The 24,286-nt window shown below is 33.6% G+C and overlaps 2 protein-coding genes and 1 long non-coding RNA gene across 3 annotated transcripts in view; all 3 read right to left on the bottom strand.

The window, feature by feature from the left end:
* Positions 1–24,286, bottom strand: part of LOC137491238 (uncharacterized) — a 1,025,816-nt gene that overhangs the window by 837,769 nt on the left and 163,761 nt on the right. The window lies entirely within an intron of this gene.
* LOC101886704 (uncharacterized) overlaps positions 1–24,286 on the bottom strand; it is an 847,011-nt gene that overhangs the window by 658,964 nt on the left and 163,761 nt on the right. The gene's annotated exons all lie outside the window — the stretch shown is intronic.
* LOC137491321 (uncharacterized) lies at positions 2,997–12,555 on the bottom strand. The gene is made up of 2 exons (XR_011011293.2): positions 12,430–12,555; positions 2,997–3,200 (listed from the first exon to the last, which is right to left on the bottom strand). It is a non-coding gene; the product is annotated as an uncharacterized lncRNA (long non-coding RNA).

Raw genomic sequence — 24,286 nt, 5'->3', positions numbered from 1 at the left:
GGCTGCCGCATCTGGCTCTATTGACTCGGGCTGGAATCGGGCAGTGAGTCCAGGCATCCGGAGTAGGTCCAGCAAAGGTAGTCAGTCTGAGGGGTAAGTCTCCAGCAGGCGAGAATCTAGCCAGAACTGGCCCGAGTGTATTTTGCTATCTGGGTGGTTAGGCATGTATCAGCAAACCCGAATAAAACCCGAAAAAAGCCCTGACCTTAGGGAATAAACAGTGTTCCACCAGGATCATGTATGTCAGAAACTATAGTTTACTGCTGAACTCATTTTGTCATGGTAAAATAACACAGAAATCGAATAATAACACTTCAGTCTTCTGCCGAAGCTCAGACGCGCTGCTTTGAGAAACTGTCAATCACCGCTGTCAATCAAGATGACACGCCCAGCATTAAATTACTGCTAAAGACAAACTTTTTACAAAAATGAAGATCTGCACCTATTTCAGCACAATAACCAGTGCCTTGATCGACCAGAACCATCTTTCGGGACATTTTATTGCAAGTGTAATAATTTTTTTTATTTGGGCTCAAGTCTCCTTCATTAACACGGAGGAGGCGGGCTTTATGACTTGTACTGCAGCCAGCCCCCAGGGGGCGATCTAACGGCCTAGACCTTCACTCAAACGCTGGCTTGCGGCACACTTGGTTTCCCCCTTACACGCAACTTTTGTAAAGACAGTTGCAGTGTAAAAATCCTTGCTTGTAAAATACACTTTAGAATGCTTAGTTTAAGCAAATTGGATGAACGTGATCACGCGTGTAGATCTGAAGAGTGTCACTTTCGCTCACCGAAAACCAGGCTAAATGGGCTGTACTATTCGCGTTGCGTGTGTCTGTTTCCTAGCGACAATAACAATCGCCTAATATCGCCTGTCCGTATTCCTCAAAGTTGTTTAGAATGAAATGTTCAGTGATGCTGTGACACAACGCGTGTGCCTTTTTTCATGCACCCCTTTGAAGCTGCTTACGTTTTTGCTGCAGCACCGTAATTAGGCACCGAAATTCATATGCTGATTTAATATCGGTACATACCGGTTACCAAGGTACCCGTGCTATAATGGCACCGGGTTTCGGTACCCAACCCTAATTAACAGTGTTAAAATTGCTATTGAAAACAGAAGTCTAATATCATCAACAGTGGACATTATGAACATGACTGAAGTTTATTATTTTTATTACCTGTGTCAATTTGGGCGTCAACTTCTGACGAATGCGAGGAACTGGTGTGCGCAGCACCTTTATGCTGCGTTCACACCAGACGCGGCACACGCGTCAAGCGCGAGTGATTTACATGTTAAGTCAATGCAAACGCGCCAATAGACATCCTGCGGCGGGATACGTGCGAATGGCGCAGAGCGAATGACGCGAATTGCGCGAGGCGAATTGAGCGTTTTGCGCATTTGACGCGCTTAATGAGCGTTTCGCGCAAATCTCTCGAGTTCGAAAATCTGAACTTCAGCGGACATTCGCGCCGCGCTAACCAATCAGAAGTTGCTCTTGTGGGGGTGTGATTGTGATGTAGAACCTGTTGATGGTGTCCCAGAGGAAATCCTACAGGCGACACCAACAACAAGTCATCAAACTGGGCTTGGCTCAGTCAGAAGCACCGCTGAAAGCCTTGGTGGTCCAGGTTAAATTTCTGGATGAGTTTATGAGCTCACAGAGCTGGATGCACCTCTGAAAGCATGAAGTGGACTCAGACACGGTCCTAAACCTATCAACACTGTTTTTCAGCCTTCATAAAGTACATAAACACTTATATTTTCTTCATAAAATCCATGTTAGCCATTTAGCAACGAAGCTACAGTCACCGGGCAGACAGAAGCCCTGCCCATCACGCAAATCCGCTTCTGTTTTGAAGCGGATTTGACGCGCGAATGAAGTGAGTAACCTCAAATGTTCACACGGCAATTTATGCGCGAATAGAGCGATTTATCCGCGCGTTCCGTGTCTGGTGTGAACACAGCATTACAGAGATAGCAAGTGCCGCGAAAACAGAGGGAGCGTGCATAAGCGAGTCCCCGAGGGAGCTAGTGACACCTAAAGCACGCGAGAGAGGCTAAGTTTGACATGTTCCCCCTTACACGCAACTTTTGAAAAGACAGTTGCTGTGTAAGAATCCTTGCTTGTAAATTAAGCTTTAGAATGCTTAGTTTAAGCAAATTGGATGAACGTGATTATCCATGTTGATCTGAAGTGTCACTTTCACTAACCGAAAACCAGGCTGAATGCGCTGTACTGCGAGCGCTGCGTGCGTCTGTTCCCTAGCCACAATAACAAACGCCTTATATCGCCTGTCCGTATTCCTCAAAGTTGTTTAGAAACATTTAAATGTTTAGTAACGGTATGACACAACTCCTACGTGGGCTTTTTTTTATGCACCCCTTTAATGCTTCTTACGTTTATGCCGCAGCACTGAAATTAGGCACCGAAATTCATATGCTGATTTAATACCGGTACATACCCGTTACCAAGGTACCATAGCACCGGGTTTCGGTACCCAACCCTATTAATGAGTTTGGACTGTTAAAAGAGCAGTGGTCATGTATGCAATTACATTACAGCGAGACTTGCACAAATTTAAGTCCTGCGGGGTCCTTGTGTAATCATAGATCCCCACCCAGCAATAGTTCGTCGAAAAGACGTCGAAAAGACGACATTGTCAGACGTCCAAACAACGTGGAAAACAGGTGGGAAAGTGAAAGACGAAACTACGTCTTTTTAACGTCGTCGAAAAGACGTAATTGTAAGACGTCCAAACAACGTGGAAAACAGGTGGGAAAGTGAAAGGTGAAAAGACGTCTTTTTCATGTCGTCGAAAAGACGTAATTGTAAGATGTCCAAACAACGTGGAAAACAGGTGGGAAAGTGAAAGGTGAAAAGACGTCTTTTTCATGTCGTCGAAAATACGTCAATTTTAAGTCGAAATTTGGTTGTGAGAAATACCTATATAAACGTTTTAGAAAATACACATAATTCAGAAATTCAACATTTTGTTTAAAAAATATTATTTATTAGCCTAATATTTGCAGACAAAAGTAATGACAAAACATGTATTGGTCAATTTAACATTAACAACAACAAAAGCATCAGATAGTGTTTTCAGCTCTGCGTCTGCCACCGCCAGACCGTACAGGTGATCTCTCACGGCCCTATAAATTCCGTGGCTGTTGTGTCGCAGTTTGGCTGCACCTGCTATAACAAAGAAAAACTCTGTTTTAGTTGATATAATGCACATCCTTATGTGTTATTTTAAGAAAATTAACGTAACATTCAAATAATAAATGCTATTTTGACTGCATGATACACACGTTTCTATTTAGGGCACATTTCAGTTAATTTAACCATACTTTTTATTGTATTATTATTTATTTTTAAGAAATGGACAGAGATGGCAAAAATACACACATCCTACTCAAGAAAAAGTGATACTGATGCTTAAAACAACTCTGGTAAATGTTAAAGTAGCCTACTGACTGCACTTTTGTAGTCAAATATGGCCTCAAACACGTAATAAAAAAAGTTTCTATTACTACCTGTTTTTCACGCTGGTAACTAGACTCACATCCAGGCCCGGCGCCAGGAATCAGAACTGAGGGGGCATTTTAAATCCATAGGGGGGCACTAGACCTGGTGGCTGATTTTGGTCTCTCTTGTTCCTTTCATTTAGGCTATTTATTCACATTTATTATTACTTTACTTTGTTACAGACCTAAGGCAGTATTATACGTTTTAATAGTAATATTAATATGCACAGTGTCGCTATTACTGATTTTATTAATGATGGTAATGCAACGATACCGCTTATTAATGCAGACGGATCATAGCTTCAGAGCCAAACGAGTGCTTTAAATCATATGTTATTCTCCTTATTTATTTCAATTTTATTTCAAATAGCAGGCATATGAATGTTTAAAGTTTTAGGTAAAGACGTTAATTTATGCCCACACATGCAAGCTGACCCACGATCAGACAATTCGTATAACCGGTAAATAAATATAGTAAAATCAGCTTAACCGAGTCATCCCGCTTTACGTATTATCCAACCAACATCAGTGTTAGGGAAAAGCTAAATGTTACCCTAATGTCATTCAAAACAATTACTTCGTTACATTTTAAGGCATTAGTGTAGCCAGAAAAATACCTAAAAAATATGCCTAAATTCAGTTATTACCGTGAAAAGTTGTTTGGCACGGATAACAGGCAACTTAATAGGCTATAAAACTTTTTTCATCATTTTAAATGTAAAAATAAAGATTTATCTTAGGCTATCGTAAGTGTATTTTTTTTCGTGATATTGTCTGCTTGTCATTTGTAAACCATCATAAACCATTAGGTTACTAGGCCTACCCGTCATTTTATTTATTAATTTATAATAAATTAACATTTTTAGTTATTTAAATTTTAATAACTTGTTTTCAGGTTATTTTTTTTTAGGGCCATGAGCTACAAGTCAAAATAAATTCGATATGCTGCACTGTAAAAAATTGCTGTTAAAAAACGGTCAGATTCTACGGTAAAATAATGTTTTTTCACTAAAACAGTAATATTCTGTTAAAAACAGTGCTTTCTGGGTAACATTTTTGTTTTCGAGAAAGTAACCAACTGCAGAAAACTGTGAGCTAACAGAGTTCAGAATCGATGTTTTGAAGTCTGTGTTTGAAATCACACTTTGTGCCCTTGTTCACTATTTCATACACTAGTTAACTAATATAGTTCACCTGACAGTTTTAATGAACACTAATGAGTGAATTCAGACACTGATGAACACCTGCTGTTAATAATCACAATTACTGAAGAAAATAAACAAGAAACACAAACAGTGACTTGAGTTACAACATTAAATAAAATCAAATCAAATAAAATAGCTTCAGTCTCAGCAGAGGATCATTAAACAACTCCACAAACAAAGCAGACACACTTATTACTGACTGATTTGACTTCCATACTATTCTCATTGAGATCCAACAGAAATTAAGGTGTTTTTTGTGTCACCGTAATGGAGTGAGGGGCTGGTTTAGTTGGGCTCTTCACCCTTGAACTCATTCAAGAAGACTTTCCAACTGCTTGAATACAGAGTTTACAAAACGTTTGTACTATAGCAATAAAGTTGGGAAGTCAATAAATAGAGAAATCTATTTATCTGAAATTAGTTTTGATAAATGTTTTGGTATATATCTGGAAGAAGGGCCTCATGCAATAGATCTTATGCTTAGTTGCAGGTATTAATTTAATTAATGAGAAGTGGAAACAGAAAGATACCTCTGTAATTACTTAACAGTTAAGAAATAACATAAAAAAACAGTTCAGTTATGACAAATACACACTCAGACCTCATGAATCTGACCTTGTATCTCAACAATGGTAACATCTCAAATGTTTCATGCTGCAATGCATGCTGGGAGTGGCACTGTACAAATATCCCAGCATGCATTGCGGTATAAATAAATGTTGTATAATGGTCTAACAGTTTTCTTTATTTGTGTTTGATTCTGCTGTTGTTTATGTTTAGACTTTCAGTTGCCTGTTTGTGAGTTAAACTGTTAATTTTGTTAAATTTGTTGTCACCATTATTGAGGTTCATATGCTGATTATTGATGTCTCTTTGAGTGCAATTTACACCATAGAGCAGTGTTATTGTCCAAGATATTCTTAAAAACTTCCAGAAATCATTGCCATATATATATATATATATATATATATATATATATATATATATATATATATATATATATATATATATATATATACATACATACATACATACATACATACATACATACATACATACATACATATAATGTAAAACAATAGATTTAACATTGAATAGGAGCAGTAAATTTTATTATACTAAATGAGAACAGACTCTGCCATTTAACAGCATCATGAACATCACCAGATCTTATTTAGGTTTTTGGCTGGCTTGCCACATCAAAGGAGCTTTATAAACAAAGTTCTTAACAATTGCAGAAGCCAAGATATATAAATGTTCAAAATGACAGGGCTAAGAGCCCAACTAAAGCAAACTCTGTTCTCCATGATGGTGACGTAAAACTTTAACTTTTTCTCAAGAAGAACTTTAGTAAATGTTATACAAAAATACATGTATCAGTTGTTTAATCATCCGCTGATCATTTCAATGATTTAATCATTTTTTGTTCTTCAGATTATTTCATTATAAAGCTGTGACTAAAGTTTTGTATGTTCTGTTCTTGTTTTTTCCCTTCAGTATTTCTTCATTTGTTCATTGTTAATCCTCAATTATCATTTAATTAGTCAGTTAATTAATGAATTTACTTCAGCTTTGCTCCATGTTTCTTGAACACTCAGTAGTGTGGACACTTCAATTAAACTGAAGTATAGGCTCTGGTGTTTAAAGGGTTAAAGGTGTGAGAGGTAAAAACACAGTGTAAAAATGTATTTTAACAGTAATATACTGTTAATTTACACTACGGAAATAGACTGTAAAAAAAAACAGTAGATTGCTGGCAACCACAGCTGCCAGTAGATTACCGTTAAATCAAGGAAAAACAGTATTTTACTGTAAAACCTGAAGCTATTTTCCTCTGTCTGTCACCGTTGTGGAGGAGAGTAGAGCCAGTGTATGAGTTAAAGATGAACTGCTGATGTTATTCTGCATGTTTCTCTATTTAAAGATAGCGGCTGTTTAGTTGCTGATGCAGTCAGAATCTCTCTGGTGATTCCAGATTTACATGTATGTGTGCTGTTGTGAAAAATAAGACATTAGAGTTAAACTGAACTTTTCTAATTAACTAAAATAAGTTATCATTATAAGTATGCTTCTAAGCATGTATAGCACATTACTTCATAAACTCATTCAGCAGTTGACCAAGTTGAGGCAGTTGCTTTCAGTGAGTAAAATAAGTTCACTTGAGTATTGTGTAAATCAATGTAGTCCATGTATTTTTACAGCAACATACTGTAAAATAACAGTACATTGCTGGCAACTGCAGCTGCCAGTATTTTACTGTTTTTTAACGGGACAATTTTTAACAGTGTGTAATATATTTAATGTTGTTTAATTTTGTATAAGCAAATAACAGTATAGCCTTAATTACATATTTGTAAAAGATTGTGAGAGGTTTCTCGGTTGATCCGCTGTAATTGCACTTAAACACTGTATACCTATTCCATTTATAACACTGCAAACTTGACTTCGCAGGCTGGTCATCTTTAAATGCAAAAGGCATTTATCATACCTAGACTGCTGCTGCATAATGGGATGTTTCTCTACACAACTGTAAAAGTGCGCTTTTTAGCAATGTCAAAATGAAAGCAAACATTCAAAGGGCTATGCGTTTTGTCAATTTTAGCTTAATTGTAATCATATTAATAATAATAATAATAATAATGAATAAATTAAAATATTATTTATAGTGTAGCCTACTTTGGGACTGTGCAGTGAACTATTTATTTTTATTAAAACATTTTATTAGGCTACATCTTCCCGAACAACTAATGTGAAAATGACTGGCAGTTGAGTCTCTGCTAAAATTTATTTAACAGCAAATTTCTTCTGCGTTTCTTCCTTTTAGAGCTCAAGAGAGTTGTGTTTAAAGATTTAGTTGACCAAAACATGTAATTAATTAAGCTGATCGTCTCATGTCACCCACTTTTCTCCCTTGTGAGTCTAGTGCGCCTCCATCGCCGTGTGCGGGTTTTATTTTCGGGCGCACCAGACCTGACGCGGGGACCGGATCTCTGGACTATAGGACTAGCTTTAATCTCACAATTTTCATAATTTAATTGCTATGTCATATATTTTAAAATATTTAAATGTGTGTTCTAAAGGTTGGAACGACGGGAGTGTTTGTAATTAATGACAGAAAGAATTTTAAGTTTTGAGTGAACAATCCTTTATAAAAACTGGGGGGCACAAATTATTATATATAGTATACATTTATTCTATTTAAAAAATTGCATAATCTTTTTTTTCACGTGGTATTTTCCTGATCTATGCATTATAATTTTATCTATAAATGGCCTGCAATCCGATCAATAAAAACATCTAATTATCTGGTGTAAACAGTCAATCAGCCATTACAACCCTGTTGTAATCATCTAAATAGCCATTTTGCCTTCATAAAAAATGGGTGTGAGAGAAAAAAAACTGTGGAAGGAAAATATATTTTTAAGTTTTTCGCATTACCTCAGCAAAGTTCCCTCACAAAGATGTTTTCCACAAAAACTGCATGTTCACTTAATGTTTTCACAAGCACACGATATACTCTTGAAGGCCTATTTATTATTGATTTTTTTTTACATTAAACGCATAATGATTAAGTGCAAAAAGAACAGCCGAACTTCGGAAAAAGTGATCACTGCGGTGCCGCAATGGTTGCTTTGTTTCTCTGCTGTTGGCTTGTCAGTTGCGCGGCATTGATCACTTTTGTTTAAATAAAAAGTAAGATAGCCTAATTTAGTGTACAATAGTTATGAATCGGGGGGGTGGGGGGGGGGGGGGCAAAGGGGGGCATTGCCCCCTCAGAAAGAATCTGTGCGCCCCCTAGTTTTCACAAAGGATTGTTTACTTAAAACTGAAAATTCTTTTTATCATTAATTACTAACACTCTAGTCATTCCAACCTTCAGAACACACAATTAGATATTTTATAATATGAAATAGAATTAAATAGAATATGAAATAATTAAATTATGAAAATTGTGATAATAAAGCTAGGCCTATGGTGCAGAGATCTAGGGTGCGTTTCCCAAAACCATCAACTAAGGTCGCAAGTTCCGTCGTTACAAGCAGTTTGTTGATTTGCCATTTCCCAAATCAATCGCTCCAACAAACATTCGCAAACTGCGTCGCAAACTTGAGCGCTCGCAACTACAGCTCTGCAGCTAGTTGAAACAGTTCTAGATGTGTTCTATTGCCACTTATCCCCCTATACCCTATTCATTTAGAACAATATAACATTTAAACATTGAATGATTAAAAATAAAAAAGCATTAAGATCATTTCTCTTAGGTGTTATTTGCTTTTTACCTATTTTTACAGTTTAGTTTTAGCGAATTTGAAGTGCACTTTAAAAACACTGATGTCATTTTGAACACAGCCTCAAGTGAAAGCTATAGGTGACCTATTATTTAAAAGCGGAATTTATTTTACATCTCCAAAGCTTGTGAAAACAAAAAGCATACGTGAATTCTTGATTTATAGTAGGTTATTTATTAAATATCTGTACTGCATATGACATGGGCCTGCCGGTTAGAACTTTCTGCTCTGGTTTACAAGTGTCAAATTGTAAAAGTAGACTTTTCTAAAAATAAATAAACAATACCCTACTTATTATTATTATTATTAATAATAACAACAACAACAACAACAACAAGAATCTCCATCATCATCATATTATTATTAAATTATGTTTTTTTCTTCACTTCTAATACACAAAAATAAAAATAATAGTTATTATCATCATCATCATCATCATTATTATTATTATTATTATTATTGAATTATTATTTTTAAATTTCATAATATATAATAAATATTAAATTTCATTTTATAATAAATCGCCTAGTATTTATTCATATGATTTATTTGCAGCATCTGGGGGCAACACAACTAATTTATACATGCACCTTTAACACACCTACTTGATGTTTAACTCTGGGTGGGTCGCCGGTAAATAAGATCAATAGCCATAAATCCGCAATGCATACTCTCATTTTAAAAATCACGCGACCATCATCTTACAATTTTAAATAATAAATAATCTTATTTATTATTAAAACAAGTGATTAAGCAATGCAGCGCCATTAATAAGCCTAGCCAACTACAGAGAAACAAAGCATTGCGGTATCCGCAGTGATTACTTTTTCCGAAGTTCAGCTCTTTTTTGCACTTGTTTATTATGCGTTTAATGTTAAAAAATCAATAATGAATAGGCCGACAAGAGTGTATTCTGTGTGTGTGCATATGTTATCACTGAACAGAGTTGCTTTGTCTGTCTGGCAATATTTCGGCTTTCAATCAAATGAAAAGTTAATTTAGATGAGCCAATATTTTTTTTTAAATGCAGTAAAGTAACTTTGACATGAGGCCACACATCGAATCTGGGGTCTGATCTCATCTCGTTCTCTCTCGCTGTCATCCAGACACTTGATACAGACGCCACACAGTCGCAAAACGGTACCAGCTGACAGGTAGAATAGCTGAAGCCTTTGCAAAATCTGTCAATATACAGCGCTGAAATTAACAGGCATAAATGTCTTTGAGCCAAAAAAGTCTTTCTGTAGGATATGTAAAAACGCAAGAGCCAGTGTAGAAGTAGTATCGCCTAATAATTATATTTATTCTAATAAAATGAAAACCAAAATAAACAATTCATTGCATTTTTTGTTTGATAAAAAATATGCAAAAACGAAAAAAAATCAAAGGTTGGCTAGTTTTTATTAATGTGTTTTAATATTAATAAAAATATGCTCAGCCTATTTAAGCTTAATGGTTACACCGCCAATAAATGTCTCACTGTCATTTAAAACATGCAATTCATAACACACCAGCAGGGCTGCGTTTCTCAAACAACTTACCACTGCACTATCATACGATGCATTGTTTGGGGAAAGAACTATGTAGTGACGAATGTTTCCCAAAATTCTCTGTCGCTTACCCATCTCTTGAACCACGTTAGTTATAGCGTAAAAGGCCCATATGTTTTAAACGGGGAGAAACTACTTTTTTAAAGAAGAACCTCATCATTTATTTGTGCAAATAATATTGTTTTACAAGCAGGCATTTAAAATAAAATACTAAAAATATTAGTTTTGCCAAAAACATGCACTCGCTTTCCATATTAACTGACATATATATTAATGCCACATATAGATCCAATGTTTCCTTTACTAATAATATTGAGAATGTGACATATACTAAATCAAATCACTTACAAAAGCTAACACGTATTCTATATTCATATATTAATCATATGAATAAATGAATAATGAGGCTATTTATTATAAAATGTATTTTTTATTATATATTAGGAAATGAAAAAAATCCTAATTTAATCATAATATTAATAATACCAATGATGATCATGATGAGGATGATGATGTCTGAAAGATAACATTATTAGCGTGAAAAACAAATTATATATATATATATATATATATATATATATATATATATATATATATATTAGCAATAAACTGTAGTATGGTTCAAAAACATATTTTTACTATAGTTTTTTCATGCGAGTAGCTTACAGTTGTTACGTCAATGGCAGAAAATATATTTCAGTTCAGTAGAAAACTTATTTCTCCTTTGTATTATAGTATCAATTAAAAAAATGCAGATTTTCTTTATGTCTCACATTCATATTTTTTATTTCCTGCTCTCCATCTTAATTTTATGAGTCACCAGAATCTCTTGATTACACCCAAAGTTCTGCTGATAATTTTTTTTTTTTTGCAAGCATTCACTTTAATAAGTCAATAACCGATTATTAATATCCAATTAAAGATCATTTTACCAAGCTCATACCACAGTGCTAAAAAACATGATGCTTTTGATTTATACAACTAACAATCTCCCTAATAGAGCATGTGCTGGCTACTGACAATTTGTAAAGGTAAAAAATAATATAAGTACTGTTCAGTAACACTCTTTTTACTAATAAGGTTCAAGTATAATTGAATAAGACTCCCAATTTATGAATAGTTAACTGGTAATCTGGAACCTTCAACCTTCATTAAAATCTAAATTGTTAAAAAAGTTATATTACTGAATAAAAAAAGTTAATATATGGACAACTAGTATACATTTGTCTTCTTTTGATACACAATTTTAAACATGTGGTTAAAAACTTATCTTAATTAATGGCTTAAAATTATCTTTTATATTTTTTTGGTAGGCCAGAGAAAAAGTTGGCAGGACAAGTAAAAATCTAATTCTCATTCTCATTAAAATTCAAATGTGCATGGTTTTAAGACAATTACTTTGGATTATATATATATATATATATATATATATATATATATATATATATATATATATATATATATATATATATATATATATATAATGTTTATAATGTAGGTAAAACTTTCTTTTACAACCCGCAAAGTACCGCATAAGTACAGTGAAATTACCATGTACTTTTCTGTACGTATTGTATAAGTATAATGAACGTATGTGTAGGTATGTGTAGGTAAGGGAACAAACTGTAATGCTTGGGTAATAAGGGGGTAACAACCAGATATTCAGCATGAAATCTACCGCGTAAGTACAGTGAAATAACGGTGTACTTTTCTGTACATAAAATTAACGTTTGCGTAGGTACACTATATGTACAGAAAAGCACACCGTTATTTCACTGTACTTACGCGGTACTTTGCGGATTGTAAAAGAAAGCGTTACCGTCATGGGTGCTGTTGTTTTACTACAGTAATACCTTCAGATTCTGCGCTGCAGTGGCGCCTCACAGCAAGAAGGTCGTTGGTTCGAGCCTTGGCTGGGTCAGTTGGCGTCTCTGTGTGGAGTTTGCATGGGTTTCCTCCAGGTGCTCCGGTTTCCCCCACTGTCCAAAGATATGCGGTACAAGTAAATTGGGTAGGCTAAAACTGTCCGTAGTGAATGAGTGTGGATGTTTCCCAGAGATGGATTGAGGCTGGAAGGGCATCCGCTGCATAAAAACGTGCTGGATAAGTTGGCGGTTCATTCCGCTGTGGTGACCCCAGATTAATAAAGGCACTAAGCCGAAAAGAAAATGAATAAATGGCTGAATTAATAAATGAATGAATGAATACCTTCAGAGAACATAGTAGTCAGTGATCAACATAAGCAGAGTGTGGTGTAGTCAGAACTGGAACAGAAGTCTAAGCGCACACGATGATGTTTTCAATTGGAGATTCCAGCGAAACTGCCATAAAAAAGTTATAAGAAAAATAACATGTTAATCAGTATGACATCTCACCTGGTATCTACTATTACAAAGTACAATTCCATTAATATAAATGTCCAATCCACAGTATCTGTACCATAAACTAGCCACAATTTTGACTCCTCACTCAGTATATTAAGTTGCATGGTATTTTGTGAGAAATCCAATGATCTTGTTTGGATTGCATTTCCTTGTGAAATTATAAAAAGCTTCATGATATAATTTGAATGAATGCGTTTACAAACATTTTTAAAGATACTTTTATCAGTAAACTGCATTAACATGAATCGAAAGAGAAGGATGTAGACAAAATTATTTTTAATAAACAGGAAAAAAAAAACTTACACCAGAACATAGCACAGCAATCAGAAAAAAAACAGACAAGCATGGTTTGTGAACAAAGGAAATCAGGAAAGAATGAAACCACAAAGAATTAACTTGACTTGACTAGCGATAGGGTAATGTTAGACAACTTACGAAATAGCAAAGCTTCCCTATTCAATGCTGCTAGCTTCTCTGGCGAGGAGACCATCACTAAATTTACAAACAGAGCAACAAAACCGTGAACCGACAGCGATTCACTTTGTTAGGATATTACATGTTAAAAAATGTTAGCTCGATGATAAGCACCGTTAATGCTATTCGCGAAGTGCTTATAACGTTAAGTTAGCCTTAAACGTTATAGCCGGAGCAACTTTTTATGCTCATTCCAAGTCGATTTGACAGATCATCTTATATTTTTACACAGGTTAGAAACTAATGAAGACATAAAATTAGGTAATTTTGCTGAAATCGCCAAATAAATAACGAAAACAGCTATTATTCATTAGCTGCTGTCAATGACCTCGTCACTAGGGCGACATAAAAACGTATAAAGTGGTTAAGTGTTCATTAAAAAATTATTATAATGTAAAACGTTACACATCTAAAGTTCAATTCAACATAAATTATAAGTAAAACGACAAATAAAACATGTGAAACGTCGAATATCGTAACTTACTTACCTTTGATTACCGTTCCGCCCGTTGCTTGTGTTCGTTATTTAATTCAAATGATGAGCCCGCGCACGCACGTCACGCTGACTCGCGCAGAAGAGTTCCTGGCTGTGTTCTATTGCCACTTATACCCCCTACGCTCTATTCATTTAGAACATTCTAACATTCAAAGTTGGAATTATTGAATATAAAAAAAGCATTAAGATCATCTTTCTTGGGTGTAATTTGCTTTCAAACTATTTTTACAACTCAGTTTTAGCGATCCTCATGTTTACAATTGTGCTCCCTTTGCAGTACACTTTAAAAACACTGATGTCATTTTGAACACAGCCTCATGGCGAAAGCTATAGGTAACCTTTTATTAAAAAGCGGAATTTATGTTAGGCTACATCTCCAAAGCTTGTGAAAACAAAAAGCATACGTTAATTATTTTAATTTATAGTGGGTTATTTATTAAGTATCTGTACTGTATATGAAATGGGCCTGCCGGTTAGAACTTTCTGCAGTGGTTTACATGTATGAAATTGTAAAAATAGACTTAAAAAAAATCCTAATAATAACAAATACAACAACAACAACAACAACAATATTATTGTTGTTATTGTTATTATTATTATTATTATTAATAATAATGATATTAATAATAACAATAATATAAAAATAATAATATTAATCATAATTATTTATATTATTATCATATTATTATTATTATTATTATCAAAGTATGATTTTTTTTATTTCTAAAAAATAATAAATATTACATTTCATTTTATAATAAATAGCCTCATTATTTATTTATTTATTTATTTATTTATATTATTTGTATGATATTAGAATACGTGTTAGCTTAAGTGATATGTTTTAGAATAGAATATGTAATGTTCAACTTTTCAATAATATTAGTAAAGCAAACAGGCCCTATGTGCCATTTACAAATATTTCAATTAATATGGAAAGCCAGGGCATGTTTTTACCAAATCTAATATTGGATTTTATTTTAAATGCGTGTGCGTGTAAAACAATATCGTTTGCACAAAAAAGTTATAGGTTCTTCTCTGAAGAAGTAGTCACTCCACCCAGCATCATTTTGGGCGTTTTATAACGTGGTTCAAGCGATGGATCTGCGACAGAGAAAATATGCGTTTTGCCAAGTTCGCCAAAAAGTGAAATGAATATCACGCACATTAAATAAACAAAGAAAATCTAAACAAGATTTTAGTTTATGAAATGTATGAGGTTTTTTTTTCTCAACAACTTGATACAGCCATTTCACATGATAATGTGCTTATATTTAAGCATGATTCTGTTTTTAGTCGATCAATAACCATGGAAAAAAACATCTTATCCAAAATTGAAAATTCTGTTCACCCATCACACCATCTCCTCCATTACTCACCCTTTGGTTCCAATTAAACCGGTTTAAAATTTATTTCTTCTGCTGAGCACAAAATACATTTTTTCGAAAAAAAAAAAAGCCGGGTACGGGCTTAAAGGGCCCTATCAGACACCCAAAAAGGAAAAGCGTGTTTGGCGCAAATCCATGTGCCCACTTTGTGGACTCATGGGCGCATTGTTGGTGCATTGAGTAACTGAAATAAACAAAAAAAAAAAAAAAAAAAAAAAAAAAGAAGAAGCCAAAAGCTAAAGTCCAGGGCTGCGTTTCCCGATAACGATTGATCTTAGCACTTAAGAGCGTTTTCTACGAGTCATTTTGCGAACGTTCGTTATTGTTTCACGTGCGTTTCCCAAAAATGCACTTAACACAATTGCACGTAGCCCAGCTTTAAGTGCAACTTAGGAGTCGCTATCCGTTTGTTAAGTGCTGAAATGTCACGCTATAGAATGGCTCGTTATTGTTGCACATGTTATAGCAATCCATATAATTCTTCTTCTACTTGTGTGAATGTATATTCAACTCGAATAACATAAAAAAAAAAATATTTTTGAGCCAGTTTAAAAACATAAATTAACTGGAAATGTCGTACTGTAAAAACACTGTCTTGCTCCAATCTCGCATAAAACTAATTCTAACAGTCCTTGCCGGAAATGACATCAGCATCATTTTCGATATTTATATGAAACCTTAATTAAGTAGAATTATTTATCAATTTCTTTATCAAAAATTGCTTATCTCACATCAAAATAAATAAATAAGTAAATAAATAAATAAATAAATAAGCTCTTACATTTATTTTTGAAAAGTTTAGCCTAATTATTAATTATTATTATTTGTATATTGAATTGTGTAATGTGTAGAAAATATAAATGAATAGAGATATACGTACAAATAAAATGAATAATGACTTTGAAGAGAAGTAAATTGTAGGTGCAATTTGCCGGTTGTCCAGCAGGTGCCCTCATAACTCTGTCTCCTTACGATGCACTTAAGGCTTTACGATTACTCCAGAGCACTCGTAGATCCACGAAGATTTTCAAGTGCTACTTAAGTTACGATGCTTTTGGGAAACAGACCGTAATATTAAGATCAGTCGTACGATCATTTCTACGAACTTCTTAGGCTTACGATGCTTTTGGGAAACGCAGCCCTGCGCGTTACGCCTATGCGGGTCCAAAATGCGTAAATTGCTTTATACACAGGATGTACAATACACAAATATCTTAGACTATTTGAAAACAATTAAAGTATTGAAGTGTTACAAAAATAATCATTTCCTACATAAATATAAAAAAATACTTCTTCTATGCTTTCTTCACATGGAGGGTTTGTAATCCAGCTCTACACAGAAAAATATGGTTCATTGCAAATTGTTACAAACAATTTATATAAGCTGAATTTAAATAAATTAAATTAAACATCACCAAATTTAATTTGTTTGTTTACATTCAGCCCATATAAATTGTTTACAATCACTCACCATAAAGTACTTAATCCAATTAATCATTAAGTAGTCTGTTTATTAATGACTATTTGCATTTGTGTAATCTTATTATTAATATTATTAGTGTTTATTAGTATTTATTATGCATATTCATATTTGTTTTCATAAAAACAAGTTTAGATTTGCCCACCTGTCTGGAGGCAATCACCACAGGACAATAGAATGTTGTCATGAATAAACTGAAAAAAGCCTCCGAGATGAAGTAAGCATGGAGGCAGTGTTTTTTTTATATTTATGTAGAAAGTAATATTTTTATAATATTTTAATCATTATGTCTTTATTTTAACTTTTTTTTTTTCGTGGATAAGGAAATGGTGTTGTGCGCACAGACATCCATTAGCCTATATAATAATTTAGTTTGTTAAGCGCAAAGACTTGTTTCTAAACTAGTTCTAAATTCAGTTCGAATTTCCTGCAAACTAATAAATGAGCAATAATAACAAAGTGTGGTTAAAAAAAATTAATATATCCAAATACACATGCTGTGCCCCATGCTCCAAAACCTGACAGGTGGATAAATCGAATTATATATATTTTTTTATTATTAAAACAAATATATGCATAGAACAATAATACTGCTAATAAAAATCACATATTGGACAATTAAAAAATATTTTAATCCTGATTTCAGTGTCATGTTCACTGATTTTAATTAGCATTTATAGCAAGTAGAATGTTTGGCTAAAGAAATTGTAAAATTGTAAATTGTTACTGCCAATTCAGTTACAATTTAGTAATTACCCATAAGGAGGTTTCTTGCTATGATTTAGTGTTATTTTTACACATTACTAAATTCATCCATATTGTAAGTTTACAAACAATATAAAAAATCTTTTTATTCCTTGAATTAAAACATTTAATCATTTATGATTGGCAAAAGCTGAATTATAAAAACTAAATAAGATACTGGAAACAATTGCAGTTTTAAAGAGCTTTAATTCTAATATAATTTATATTTATTTTTAATGTCAAACATATATGCAATAGAATCCCCCATATTGTTTTTAATGGATATAATAAAGTTTACAATAATTGTAACTAGTTTTTCACAATGCTGGAATTTTAAACATTGAAATGATACCTTCAATAAATATCTTAATGTTATTGTTAATTATTATTTAATGCACTAGAGCCAATGTGGACACCAGTATTTTTTATATTATTAACACATTTTTGAATAGCAAATCTTTGCATATTATTCTACTTGTTGGTTGTAGAAAATATATATGATCATTTATAGCCTATATTAAAAATACTGTTCAGTTTAAATCGCATATAACGTGTTTTAATCGACATAGATGGCGTTTAGCATTATCATAGCGCTCTATGCCTATGTGTGTGCATCGACCTGCACTCTGAAACATATTGTATTCACAAATATTTATTTAAAATTCTTTATTGAATCCTAAATTTTCCATTTTGCATTTCACTACCGCAGTGAACAGTTTAAAGCATCTAGTATGTTTTTGACGTTTTTCCATTGTCAGTTGAGGAGATCACATATGATAATTTGGCATATTTAAAAGGGAAAAGGACAACACGTCAATCGACAGCACTTTACACTGATTTCAAATCATAATGAAATGAGTTCAGTTTTACTGACCTCTCGATATTGTTCACACAGGTCAGGGACACGCAGCAACGCGAGTAAGAGAAAAGATCAAAGCAAAGCAAGAGAATACTTTATTTACGTTATTCATTTTAATATATTGATTGTAATCGAGCCTGGGTTGTTAAAACCATGTTTTTTGTTTTTAAATACACTATGCTTTCTCAGCTATTAAACGCATCACTAAAAGATGTTGTATTGTTGTTGTCTGGTGAGTGGGCAATATGAAAAAGCTCCCCCGAGGTAAGAAGGAATGAAGTTATTGGTTTTTATGTAGAAATTAATGATTTGTAAAATAATTTAACCCTTTAATTTATTTGTAAAAATATGTATTGATGAGCATCCTGTTTAGCCTATTGTTACTGCAAATAGGATTATAGTACATTTATGATTTATTAATAATAAGATAAATAGATTAAATCCTAAAAGAAAATGGCATTATAAAGTGTATTACGATTTTGTTTTTTTCTACCCTATTTTATTTAATCTATTTTTTTTTTACGTTGATGGACTTCAAATTTAAATTTACATTATTTGTTACAATCTTTTGCCTTATTAATAAATCAACTTAAATGAAAAGTATTTGCATCAGTGCATGAAGCAGAAGGGAAAATAGAGAAGGAGTTAACAGCAGTAACGTCTTTATTTGTTTGCCATTATTGAAATGTAATGGCACTAAACTGCTATATAAATATATTTTGCATTCTACATTGGACTGGAAAAAAAGCAATGGATGTAAAACATTTTGTGAGGAACTTATGTAATTCTTTTTAACCATATGTTCAAGTCTGATACTGTGCTAAATGTGGATCAAATCTGACGGGCAAAACAACCACGTCGATATTTGGTCTATGTTTAGACCAAATCCGACGGACAAAACAAAGACCACGTCGATATTTGGTCTATGTTTGGACCAAATCCGAAGGGCAAAACAACCACGTCGATATTTGGTCTATATTTGGACCAAATCCGACGGACGAAACAAAGACCACGTCGATATTTGGTCTAAGTTTGGACCAAATCCGACGGGCAAAACAACCACGTCGATATTTGGTCTATATTTGGACCAAATCCGACGGACAAAACAAAGACCACGTCGATATTTGGTCTATGTTTATACGAAATCCAACGGGCAAAACAACCACGTCGATATTTGGTCTATGTTTGGACCAAATCCGATGGGTAAAACAAAGACCACGTCGATATTTGGTCTATGTTTGGACCAAATCCGACGGGCAAAACAACCACGTCGATATTTGGTCTTTGTTTAGATTAAATCCGACGGACAAAACAAAGACCACGTCGATATTTGGTCTATGTTTAGACCAAAGCCGACGGACCAAATACAGACCAATTTTCGACGTCGAAATTTGGGCTAAATAAAGTCTATGACGGGCCGACTTGATTTAGTCCAAAAAACGACGTCGAAATGACGTCTCGTGCTGGGTGGGATGTATGTGTGTGCAGCAAGCACACTCAGTCAGAAGCATGCGGCCAGTCAGCATTCGCACACTGACGAGCAGAGGAGCGCAGACATCTAAAGTCATTAACGTGAGCGCTTTAATGGTCAAATAGGTGTCAAAACGCGGTGTTTAGTGATTATTTATATTAACCCTCATTTGTGTAATAAACAAACGGGTTGAGGATCAAAAGACAAGTGAAAGAAAAACCAAAGAGACAGCGAGAAATATTCCTGCTGCCGCCTGTTTTTATGATTATTAATCAAACAACGAGAAAACCCCTCACTAGTCTTGACTGAAGGACTGCTGATGCTTAAAGCACAGTTTGTTTAATATTTTTATTCTATTGTATTTATTTCTCTTTCTTTTGCAGGGTGGAAAATAACTGTATGTATACACTCAGAATTACTAGCCCTCCTGAATATTAGCAACCCTTTCCTCCCAATTTCTGTTTCATGGAAAGAAGTTTTTTTTTTAATTATTATTATTTCTGAACATAATAGTTTTAATATCTCATTTCTAATAACTGATTTATTTTATCTTTGCTATGATGACAGTACATAATATTTTACTTATATTTTATATATACACACACACACACACACACATACATATATATATATATATATATATATATATATATATAGTACATATGTGTGTGCGTGCGTGTGTATTTAAATGGTGGGGGGGCTCCAATGTTTGTATATGTTCATGGGGGGGCCCCTAAGAAAAAGGTTGGGAACCACTGAACTAGAGAATATCAGCAGAGTCTAACCCACTGTTGTATTTACAGAAGTTGTATGAGAATAAGCTACAGGTTGATTTATACTAATCTGTTATTTTTCTTTTTTAGCACGACTGACTGAAGTTTTAAAATCATGCAACGTCATAAAGCAGCAGCTGGGCCTGATTCTCACAAAACCAAAAAAGACGTGATGAAATTCCAGATGTAAACACATTTGACCTTCCTTTGGCCAATTTGATTTGGAAAAGCTTGAAAATCAACTAAAGGAGCAGCCCGAACAAATGAAGAAACTGGTAAGTTCAAGCTCTTGCTAATTTCAAAGTGTTTTAAGTTTATTTGTTTTTTTGATTGTTTTTTTTTTTTTTGCTTCGTAGGTAGCCTACTTTTTTCCAAATTTTTTCTTTTTTTTTTACATTAGTACTTGTTCACTACTAATTATCTGTTTATCTTTTAATCACAGATGGAGTGAGGACAAATGTCCATACCACGCCACTGATAAAGAAGTGGAAAAATGCATTACAAGGTAGCTACAACTTGCCCCTGACAGGGATGGAGGAAGAAAGAAGAGAAAGCTAATGTGTCAAATGTCTACATCACTATTTTGTTTTATTTTTTAAACAACATTTTAAGTGTATTAGGATGTTCCCTGATACTTGAACAATTTGTTTCTTTCATTTGCATTTATATATATATATATATATATATATATATATATATATATATATATATATATATGTATATATATATATATATATATATGTATATATATATATATATATATATATATATATATATATATATATATATATATATATATATATATATATATATATGTGTGTGTGTGTGTGTGTGTATATATGTATGGTATGTATGTGTGTGTGAGCGCCAAATTCTGAAGAAACATCTTGATACATTTTTAATAAACGTAATACAAATAAAATTATAAATATAAAATTGCACAAGACGTGTATATATATATGAAATGTATAATCATCTCACTCATGTCTTGCTGTTTGTGCAATTTATTTTGTTCAAGTTTATTTAAAAATAAGTTTGACTTTATACTTCTGCAATTATATATATATATATATATATATATATATATATATATATATATATATATATATATATATGTATGTTTATTATTATTTTAATGTTTTATTAAAAAATGTTTCAAGATGTTTCTTCAGAATTCTGCAGTACTTTTTACAAGTTTGACTTGGATATTTTACGGATTGTCATTGGTATTTTTAAGATGTTTCTTTCTATATCTTAAATTGGTTTCTATATCTAGGTTTATAAAAAATTTTGCTGTTTGTACAAATTTTTAATTCAAGTCTATTGGGAAAACAGGGTTGTTTTAAAAACATCTGTGTTTGTGTGTAATTTTTAGATTTTTTGTTTAAATCTTTCTGTGTGTCTTTATAGCGTTGTTTTATTGTTGTTTTTATATTGATATTCTTGTGCACTACAAAATTATTTATAAAATTTTAGTACTATTTTTTTCTTGCAATCAATAAACGTTTAACATTTATTTATTTTGTCATTTGCCTGATTATTTTCGTTACAGAATATGTATGCAGTTTGCACTTTATTCAAAGGTTAAACACAGTGCTTACACTTTGTGTTTACTGTTATATAAATTCAAATGGTTGTAATACCATATATCAAGTACCAATGTAATACCAAAAGGTTTTATAAGGTGTAAAAATACGGAGTCGCGCCAGCTCCGGGCCGCAGCGCACATTACCCTCGCGCCGATTCCGGCGCGGATGCGCAGCTTCGGCTCGCTTACGGCCGCCGCATCTGGCCCGCTTGATTCGGGCCGGAATCGGGCAGTGAGTCCACAGGCATCCGACCCGAGTCCGGCAGCCGGAGTTGGGCCGAGGGGTAAGTCTCCGGCAGGCGACAATCTAGCCGGAACTGGCCCGAGTGTATTTTGCTATCTGGGTTGATAGCAACCGTCTTTTTAAAGTAGCATAACCGATTAAAAAAATCAAGACTGTGATGTAACTGATGTGTTTTATGTTGTAGAACAAAACGTGAAAGTATCTTGAGTTTGTGTTAGCCACGAACCTTATTTAAGCGATTTTACTGAAACCCCATATAAAAACCCCTTGACTTTGGGACAAGAGAACCGGAAATGCTAAATGCTAACTCGCTTCCGGGTTTTTGGGGAATATAACACAAGCTGTGCTAAACTTCATGAAGAAAGATTAGAGTATAAATGGAAAAGCAGTCATTTTATTTTCTACAAATCTACATTGAGCTCTATGAAACATATGAACAAACTGTAAACATATTATTATACACATTCCAGTACAGCAGGTGGCAGTATTCAGCTTTACGCTGCTCTCTGTAACTCGCCACACAAGAAAAAGAAGAAGAAGAAGAGGAGGAGGAGGAGATACAATCAATAGTTCTACCAACAACACCTTTATGGATATTACCACAACCAAAAATAGACCTCAAATTATTGAAAGACAGACAGGAAAAAGGACATGAGTTAACAGAGGGATATCTAACAAGAGAGTATATCGGGACAAAATATGATCAGTATACACACATTTTTACAGATGCATCAAAAGATCCGCAAAGTGGCCGGGTGGGGATCGCATATATTATTCCAAGTTTAGATGTGTTAGAAGGGAAAAGAATATCTAATCATTTGTCAGTATTTACAGGAGAGCTGCTAGCAATTATGCAAGCAGTCAACAAAGTTTATGAAATGGATCTAAACAAGTCGATAATATGTTCTGATTCAACTTCAGCGTTACTATGCCTGGATATTAAAAAATCGGAAACTAGACAGGACATTATAATAGAAATTCTTCAATTATTACAAAATTTAGAACAGAAAAACAAAATAGTTGAGTTTGTATGGGTACCAGCACATTCAGGAGTTGAGGGCAATGAAGCAGCAGATAGATTAGCAAAAACAGTAATGGCAAAAGAGAGGATAGAAATGAAAATCAGGTATAGTAGGGCTGAACTTAAATCAGTAATTAAAAAGGGAATACACAAAAAGTGGCAAATAAGTTGGGACAATGAACAAAAAGGCAGACATTTATATGCAATACAACCAAAGGTAGGACAGATTTTGAAATCATGGGGGAGCAGGAAGGAGGATTGTATTCTTTCAAGAATAAGGATAGGACATACAGGGCTGAACGCTACATTACACATGATAGGAAAACATCCAACAGGGTTGTGTGATGGATGCGGAGAAAGAGAGACAGTAGAACATGTAATCATTAGTTGCAATAAATACACAGAGGAAAGAAATATGTTAATTAATGACCTACAGATAAATGATGAACAAATAACACTGAAAGAGTTTTTATATCAGGAAGGAAAGAAATGGTTGATTCAATTCTTAAAAAGAACTCAGTTAATACATAGGATATAGAATGTCTAAATATATTTATTTAATTAACTTAATTATTATTTTATTTATAACAATATTAAGCTTTCTCCTCTCATCTACTATGTTTTCTATGTCTCGGCTGTGAAGGACCTGAGCTGTAGATGGAGGAGCTGAACACGCAGCAACATCGAAGGCTCGGGTTTTGAAGAGTCAAGAGGTAAAAAAAATAAAAATAAAATAAATAAATAAAAATAAGAGAGTCTCTGATCCATAACCCACAGTAGGTGGCGGT

This window comes from Danio rerio, chromosome 4, assembly GCF_049306965.1.
Source record: "Danio rerio strain Tuebingen ecotype United States chromosome 4, GRCz12tu, whole genome shotgun sequence".
NCBI lineage: Eukaryota > Metazoa > Chordata > Actinopteri > Cypriniformes > Danionidae > Danio > Danio rerio.
Note: the sequence above shows the minus strand (reverse complement) of the source record. Positions and strands in the feature narration are given on the sequence as shown.